Genomic DNA, 8,782 nt, shown 5'->3' with positions numbered 1-8,782 from the left:
ATAAAAAATTGTCACTTATAATCCTCCAACTATTAAATAGCTTTGGTTAATGTTGAAATAACCCTTTAATTATAAAATAGCTTAAGTTAGTGTGAGCATATTTGATGTAGTGAACATTAAATAATTTTTTTAATTCGCTGTGACAAAACGACAACTTTAGGTAAATGACATTTTAATCGTTTCGACAGGCACGGAAGACAACTCAAGATATGTTTTGATATTATTAGACTCCCTCACCAGCGAAGAGTGGGCTTCACTGTAGTTGTAGAAGTAATAGAGTAGAGAGAGGCTTATTAAGGAGACGCACAATATGATACAAAAGTAGACGTAAAAAAAAATAGTATATTGATTTTAAAATATGAAAAAGTTTAATCCAACTACATAAAAAAAAGCATAACTTCAGTTTGGTCCCACGACGACTATTTTCTTACAACTTCCTATAAGATACCTAATTTTAAATGAAAATGTTGCTAAGTTACGTTTTCGACTGTGTACATTACAATTATTTTGATAAAGATTAAAAACAGTTTCACTCACTTTGGGATTATTCCCCTCCCCGGCTCTGATTCCTCATGTATTTCTTTAAAACGAATCTTTTCAATGAAATTTTGCCGGGATACATTTTCTAAGATTTAGTTTACAATTATGTTGGTATAAATTTAAAAAAAAAAAAAAAAAAAAAAAAAAAAAATTTCTATATGATTTTCAGATCATCTCTGAAAGCGTCACTGCAAAATTTCATTTAGAAATATACATTTTAAAGGGAGTTATAAGGAGTCAATCAGGGTGGAGAAAGGTTCAAATTTTATCCAATATAATTTCTAAAAATCTTTATTGCCCTAAAGGAGTGGCTGTGTGGTAAGAAGCTTGTTTCCCAACCACATAGTTCCGGGTGCAGTCCCACTGCGTGGCACCTTGAGCGAGTGTGTTCTGCTATAACCTCGGACTGACCAAAGCCTTGTGAGTAGATTTGGTAAACTGAAACTGAAAGAAACCCGTCGTGTATGTATGTATGTATGTATGTATGTATATATATATATATATATATATATATATATATATATATATATATATATATATATATATATATATATATATAAGAAAAGGAAGAAAATGGAGAAATTGACGTATAGATATCAGATTATTCAAACATATTCCAGTTGATATAAAATGAAATTTTTATCCCTACAACTGTTTCCATACCCAGTTAGTTCAATTAGAGAAATTAAATTAAATTGAATTAATTGGGTATGGAAACGGCTGTAGGGATAAAAATTTCATTTTTATATTAACTGGAAATATCTTTGAATAAACTGATGTCAACTTCTCCATTTTCTTCTTTTTTCTCAATCAGAAACATTTAAATACCAATATACATCAATGTAAAACTAAAGTATTTAGTTTCCACTGAACACTGGTATAAACCGAAGAACTAGGATGCAAACATCCCTTAAAGGATTACAGGTCTTTGACTTGATTATGCGTGTTTGTGTGTATTTTATATTATATTAGTGGAAAAGGGACAACAAAAACCAAGGCAGGACAGGTATCTCAAGTCATTTAGAATATTTAATTAGGGTAAGGTGAATTTGAAGTCTTACAGCTGTTTCTGTGATATCCCAAGTGATAGGCTAGCATGTCCATACACTAGGTATCAGAGATAAGGTGAGTATGTATGATACCTGTCCTGCCTTGGTTTTTGTTGTCCCTTTTCCTCTCGTATAATATATACCAGCTAACTCGGAAGCCTAATACTGATCCCTAGATTCAGCCTCAGCTGTGAACCTGGAACCTAGCAGATGACCAATTATAGCACTTACTCATCGTACCTATTCGTTTAGATCACCAGTGAACTAAACCACTCATGTTCTATATATACATGTGTGTGTCTGTGTCCCCCATCACCGCTTGGCAACCGGTGTTGGTGTGGTTATGTCCCCCATAACTTAGCGGTTCGGTAAAGAAACTGATAGAATAAGTACTAAGCTTAATAAATAAGTTCTGGCGTCGATTCGTTCGTTCGAATAAAACACTTCAAGGCGGTGCTCCAGCATGGCCGCAGTCAAATGGCTGAAACAGGTAAAAGAATAATCGGCATGCATCGAAAACGTATCTCCAATACGCAATTTTAAGAAACGATGCAATGTCTCCTAGTTAGCGACCAGGTAGCAGTTTGTGCAACGAAAATTTTGCTCCCCATATAACCAATAACAAAGCTAACAGCCTTTGTGTGTTTTTGAACGACTAACGTGTTTTCCTTGCAAATCACTTGCCTGGCAAGTACAGCTCCGAACTCTTAAGAAAGCTATTAGAAAACAAGGTTGGAGTGGGGCACCAAACTGTAGTTATGTCTCTGAAAATATGTAATGTAGGCGAGAAAGAAATATACTGCTTTAAAACAGCAGCAATATCATATTATAAATAACGAGTAATTTTGTTAACTAGCAGTGCCAGTTTCAAATTTTCCTATGGGTATAATATAAAGAGGGATGGGTTTTGTTGCCATACTACCATTCCTACTCAATCAACCGTATTGTGTTACTGTTAATTAGCATCTAATTAAGCCAGAACAGATAAAATATGTTCTAGTAGTATAATGAAGTCGTTTCACTAGATGCTGCTTTTGAGCGAAGCCTCTGTGGCCCAATGGATAAGGCACCGGCCTCCTAAGCCGGGGATTGCGGGTTCGAGTCCCGTCAGAGGTAGTAAAGATTTCTAATTTTTTTTAAAGTCGGCGCAGTCTTATTACTGAAAAAAAAATTAGATAAAAGATCATTCTTTCCTTAAAAAAGCCCACTACCCATGTACCTGGCCGGCGAGAGTGACTACTATTACTATTACAACGATAATAGCGGTTCCTGATATGCAAGGACAAAAATTGTAAGGGAAGAGATTAGCCAATTCAATCAGCCCAGAACTCGAATTACTTTAACGACAGTCGGGATGAAAGGCAAAGTTAATCTTGACAAGATTTGAACTCCGAAAGTATGGAACCGAAAGAAATGCCGCAAGTCCAACGCTCCAACGATTCTGCCGACTCAATTTCCTTTTAATTTAAGAGGGGAATGGGTTAGCCGAAACCATTTTATCAACCCTGAAAGGATGAAAGGCAAAGCTGACATAGGCGGAATTTAAACTCAGAACATGTAGGGCCCGAATATTAGCGTGAGGCATTTTTACCAACGCTTTAACGATTCAGTCGGCACATTTATTTTACGACCACAACAGTGACGGACAAGTGAACAAATTATAAATGCGAAATGATTGGAGTTTTACTACATAGGTATAATGGGAATGCTCTATATGGATACACAGTGTGAGGAAAATGTATCATAGACGACAGTGTATAATAATAATGATCATAGTGATAAATCTTTCTGCTTAGACACACGGTCTGAAATTTTACAAGGGAGGTGGTGGTGGCGGGGAGCTATTCGATTAAATTGACTTCCGTACTCAACTGGTACTTATTTTATCGGCTTCTAAAGGATGAAAGGCAAAGTCGACCTCGGCGAAATTTGAACTCAGAACGTAATTAATAATAATATTTTTCCTCTTATAGTCACAACTGTGACGCATGAAGGAATATTAGAGACAGGTTCACATAGAAATTAAATGCATGTATATGATAACGTCTCAAGAAATAATACTTATAATAAATCAAATCTATGCATGCAGGAAAACAATTATTTATTTATTTTCCTATTGCTTCTTCCTCTTTTCTCCTTTCACTCAGTTCATCGTATTCTTGTTTGGCGTCACAGCGACAGCTGACAGCGATTTTGGTCACAACATTATCCCGAATGTTTGCTTCTCTCTTTCATATGAACAAACACAGGTGCGAGTGAGTGTGTTTTATAGGAAGGCTAGCTAGTAGCTAGCTAGCTGGTTGGTTGGCTGGTTGGTTGATTGGCTCACTGGCTGGCTGACTGACAGACAGGCTGGCCCAAGCTGTTTGGGTTCATTCGTTTTATTGACAAGCAGCCAGTCCGAATTCAAGAACAGAAGGAACACTGGATTTGTATAGGCAGAACTTCCGTAACAAGATCACCTTTCAATGGTAGCACACCACAGCGATTAGTATAGCTGCTTCCTTTCCTAATCTTAACACACACGTTGAGAAAATCTCCACCACCCCCTCTCTCTCTCTCTTTCAAAATACGTTACGCTTAAGTCGACCTGCAGGGGCTCGAGTTAGTTGTGATGTAGTCACAGTGTAGTGGTGGTGGTGATGGTTATTGTGGTACAAGTGGGAAACGAATGTGGTGGATAGGGATGAGGCAGTCGCTCCACAGGGGTCAGCGAGGTTGGCGAATTGGATTACAGGTGATACCAAATTACCTCCTTCTCTCTTCCTCTTTTCGTCTTTTTCTTCTATAACTCGCGCAATTAAACATACAAAGGCGGACAGGACTTAGCAAAAGTTCTCTCCCCGTTGTCATTGTTTAGCTCCGCACAACAATAATCGAGCAAATCTATAACCGAACGCGCTCCAGCCTTGACTATTCCGACTTTTTAGAACACTCATGAGTATATTATCCAATGTGGTGTTGAAGCCACTGAAATTTTGGAATGCTGTTTTTTTTTTTGTTGTTTTGGAAGGAATGGGGGCAAAATTGGAATCTCTTGTCGAAAATTCGGAATCAGAAAAAAAAAAGAATTAATACAATAAAAAACGAGGAGTGAGCTGCGTGTTCAACACTTCGGTCATGGCATTTCAAAAAGAATAAAGCGCAAATTATCTGGAGTACTAAAATCCGAAATGTTTTCGGATGTGTACATTTTAAGCATCAGATTACAATCTGAAGAAAAAAGAATTCATCTTCCTTGTTTTCCATAATTTTTCAATGTTGACATTTTTCCCAATATTATTTTTCTTTTCAGATTTATGTTACGGATATTTTTAAAGAATCACTATCTCGGATGTTTAAAACATGAATCTGAAAAAATTTCAAAAGAAAGTTAAAGCTGAAAAATTGCAGAAAGTATCGGGAACAAACACCGCCATTTATTTATTCGCTGAATTCTAGTTTACGCTGTTTAAAGCATACGCATCAGAAAAAGATTACAGTTTTTGTTGTACTAGATATTTCCGACGCTATTCTGTATGAACACCTTTCTTTTTTATATGACAGTCTTTCATAGTTTGTTGTTGAGCTGGCATAATCTTTAACACTCCGGACAAAATGTTTAACGGCATATCGTATGTCTTTAAGCTCTAAGTTCAAATTCTGCTGATGTCGACTTTGCTTTTCATCCTCTCGGGGTCGATGAAAATAAATACCAGTTGAGCACTTGGGTCGGTGTAATCGACTAGCTCCTCCCTCAAAATTTTAGGCTTTGTGCCTATGGTTGAAAGGATTATTAATTCGCACCCGTTCCTTTTCCATTGACTAAAGAATGAAAAAAAGTATATCAGTTACGACCATCCGTTCCTTTCCTATTTTCTGATATAGTATATCTAAGATCGCATTCAACACACACATATATATATATCCTCACCCTTTAAGATGGTTATGTGATGTGAAGGAGAATTGGCTGCTATTTCTAGCAGGCCAAGCGACAACACAGAGGCTCCTTAGCACTTATTCATATAAGATAAATATGGTGAGATAACATTTTACATACACACAAATACATACATCACTTCATGGTGGACAAATGAGACAGGAATACTGAATACAGTTTTTTTTCTTTTTTATTAAAACTGAAGCTGAGAGTTTGGATGTAAAGATTACCTTTTGGTAATAATGCTACTTCAGTTGTTAATCATAATTATCATCATTATTATTATAGGTAAACTGGCAGAATTGTTCGCATGCCAGGCAAGGGGTTGATTGCATTGTTCAACATTGCATTGCTTGTTGCTAAGTCTGGGAAGTTTCACACAATTGGAGAAACATTACTTTGCCTAGTTATCAAAGAGGTTTTGTCAACAATTATGCACGAATAACCTGATAACATAATGAAGATCCCTCTTAGTAATAACACAATTTCTCGAAGCATCGATGAAATGGCCAATGATGTCAAACATCAGCTCATTAATATTCTCCTGTGTTCAGAATTTTCTATACAAGTGGATGAGTCAACTTTTGTGGACAATCAATGTTTGATGATGGTATATGTTTGGTATTTCAGCGAAGACCTTCAACCTTGTGAGGAATGCTGTTCACAGAGAAATTGCTGCTTGATTCAAGGGGTGCAACTATTTTTCACATTCTCAAGTCTTTCCTTTTTGAACATAATATCCCACTCAGTAATATTCTTGCCTGTGCGTCTGCTGGAGACCCTTCGATGATAGGAAGATACAGAGGTTTTTCCTCTCTCCTAAAGCATGAAATTTCCCACAGATACTAACTGTTCATTGCTTGGCACACAGGCAGCATTTAGTGGCAAAAAACATGAATGGTAGGTTGAATGGTGCACTGCAGTTAGTTATCAAGACTGTGAACAAATTGAAGTCCAGTCCCTTGTCTTATCGAATTTTCCGTCAACTCTGAGAAATGATGAGGACCATACTAAACTCTTATACCATACCAAAGTGTAGTGGCTGTCAAAAGGAAACTGTTTTACACTTTATTGAGCTGTTTCATATAATCATATCTTTCTTTGAAGATACTCCACTATTCGCTTCATTGATGGCTGCAAGGTGCGATATCTTTTTTCTTTGTGATACATTCACAAAATTAAATGATTTGAATAAGTTATTGCAAGGGAACAGAAAAACTCTCATTGATAGTAAATCATTTATACCTTCATTTCAAAATTGGTGTTGTATAAGACTAACATTTCAAAGCATCAATTTCCACAACTTGATTCTTTGAACGATGAATTAGTTGATGAGGATTTAACTCATTGCCTGATAACATGGTGGAGCGATTTCAAGATGTTATTGCGCTGAATATTCCAAATTGGTATAGCAATCTGTTTGGGGTCGATGCAGTCAATTGCAAGGATGATGTTCAGTAGGAATTGGAAGAATTACAAAATGACAATGATGCCACAATACGATATCACCATAATGGCAAAGAAGGTTTGTGGTATCATCTAAGTATATTGAACTCATACCCCAATCTGTGGAAACATCTGAAATTATTTTGCTTGCCTTCCCTACCTCATACCTGGTTGAATCTGGTTTTAACCATGTTAGAACTTTCCCATAAAAAAATTGGACTGGATGTGACACAACGAGAAGACTTGTAGCTAAAGTTAACAAGTTTGAAACCGAATGTATCTGCACTAGCTGCATCGCACCAGACACATAGTTCTCATTAAAAAGTTTTATTCTTTTCCTTTATAATACAATCATTAATTATTTTTGCATTAGTAGTTCTGATCAATGGTTCATTTGGGGAAAATGAAAATCAGTGTAAAAGAAAGTGAAAGTTTCCAGAAGTTACTCTGTCTGAAAAATATAGAGTTAATGTTAGAATTTTATTGAGACTAATGGCAAAACTAAACCCACAATAAGGGATTTGTAACCAACCGCATATTTAGTACAAATGGCACTAACAGGCCAACAAGTCTACGATATAGTGTATGTGTCAAATGATACGGGAGGGGCCTAAGGATTTTGTGTTGGGGCTGTTGTATCAGGGTTTTTTTTACACAGGTGGGTGATGGAGCATTTTTTGGCTGATAGGTGGGTGATATTGCAATTTGGCATGAAAGGTTTGGGAAACACTGCCCTAAACAAAATTTGCTATATTCAATATTTTATCCGCTTTTTTTACTAAATTCAGATATTCTAATAAATTACATTTCTAATGAATTATTTCTCCTAGCATTTTTGTACCGATCGTTGCATCTGCAGAAATTCTGATTTGTGTACCATGGTGAAAATCTTCTTTGTGATTAAAATGGCACCAAAAGGAAAAGAATTGTCTGAAGATTTGAAGAAAATTATTTTTAATTTGCACAAGAATGGTTTAGGATACAAGTTAATTAGCAAATGAATACATATTAGTGTAAACACAGTTGCCAAAGTAATTCAGAAGTACAAAGCTACTGGACAGCTAAGTGATAAACACCATCCAGGTCATGCTTCTACTTTAACTGCGCATGATATTTGCCACATTCACTTCATCTTTGGCCCAAGAAGTGTCTTCTGTTAGTAGAAAGAGTGTCTCCACCCAAGCAGTTTGCCAAAGTTGGAACCAGTGTGGTGTTCACGGATGCATTCCTTGTAGGCAGCCTCCTTACTACCAGGCATAAATCAAGTCATCTTTCTTTTGTTGAAACCTATGTGAGTATGGGGAAGGAATTTTGGAATAAAATTCTTTTTTTTTTTTGATGAGACTAAAATCAATAAAAACTTAGTGATAGGATACTTGGAAAAAAAATCTGAACCAAAATGTAGAAGAAAACAATGATATTAATTTTAGAAGATATACAGCAGAAACATACAAAATGAAATGTTGTCAGTAGCCTTCACAATCATTCCACATTTGGAGTTATAGCTGCTGCGCAAAACCATTTATTATTAAATGCATATGCTGTGTTTTTGAAGAAATACATAACATGTAAGGAGAGAGTGGTGACCAACTGAATAAAGTCTTCTATATGTGGTTAATTTATGCAAATTATCATTCACACACACACTTATGACCATTAAAATATGAGTGTGTCAGGTCTCAGGTTCAAATCACAGATACATCATACTAATTAGGTTTTTGATGACTAGTGTATTAAATCAACTATTGTTTATCATTTTATAAATAATTACACTGCATGACTCCTGTCAATAATCCTTTCCTTCTATCCTGTTCCTTTCCATGCTCCT

The 8,782-nt window shown here is 36.0% G+C and overlaps 1 long non-coding RNA gene and 1 other non-coding gene across 2 annotated transcripts; both read left to right on the top strand.

Moving 5' to 3' along the window:
- Window positions 1-2,632: 2,632 nt before the first annotated feature.
- On the top strand, window positions 2,633-2,705 carry Trnar-ccu (transfer RNA arginine (anticodon CCU)). The gene has a single exon. It is a non-coding gene; the product is annotated as a tRNA-Arg (tRNA).
- A 1,273-nt stretch (window positions 2,706-3,978) lies between these two features.
- On the top strand, window positions 3,979-7,767 carry LOC128248382 (uncharacterized). The gene is made up of 2 exons (XR_008264621.2): window positions 3,979-4,326; window positions 4,885-7,767. It is a non-coding gene; the product is annotated as an uncharacterized LOC128248382 (long non-coding RNA).
- Window positions 7,768-8,782: the final 1,015 nt, after the last annotated feature.

Source organism: Octopus bimaculoides, chromosome 7, assembly GCF_046866305.1.
Source record: "Octopus bimaculoides isolate indiv1 chromosome 7, ASM4686630v1, whole genome shotgun sequence".
Lineage (NCBI taxonomy): Eukaryota > Metazoa > Mollusca > Cephalopoda > Octopoda > Octopodidae > Octopus > Octopus bimaculoides.
This window is presented reverse-complemented; position numbering and strand designations above follow the sequence as displayed.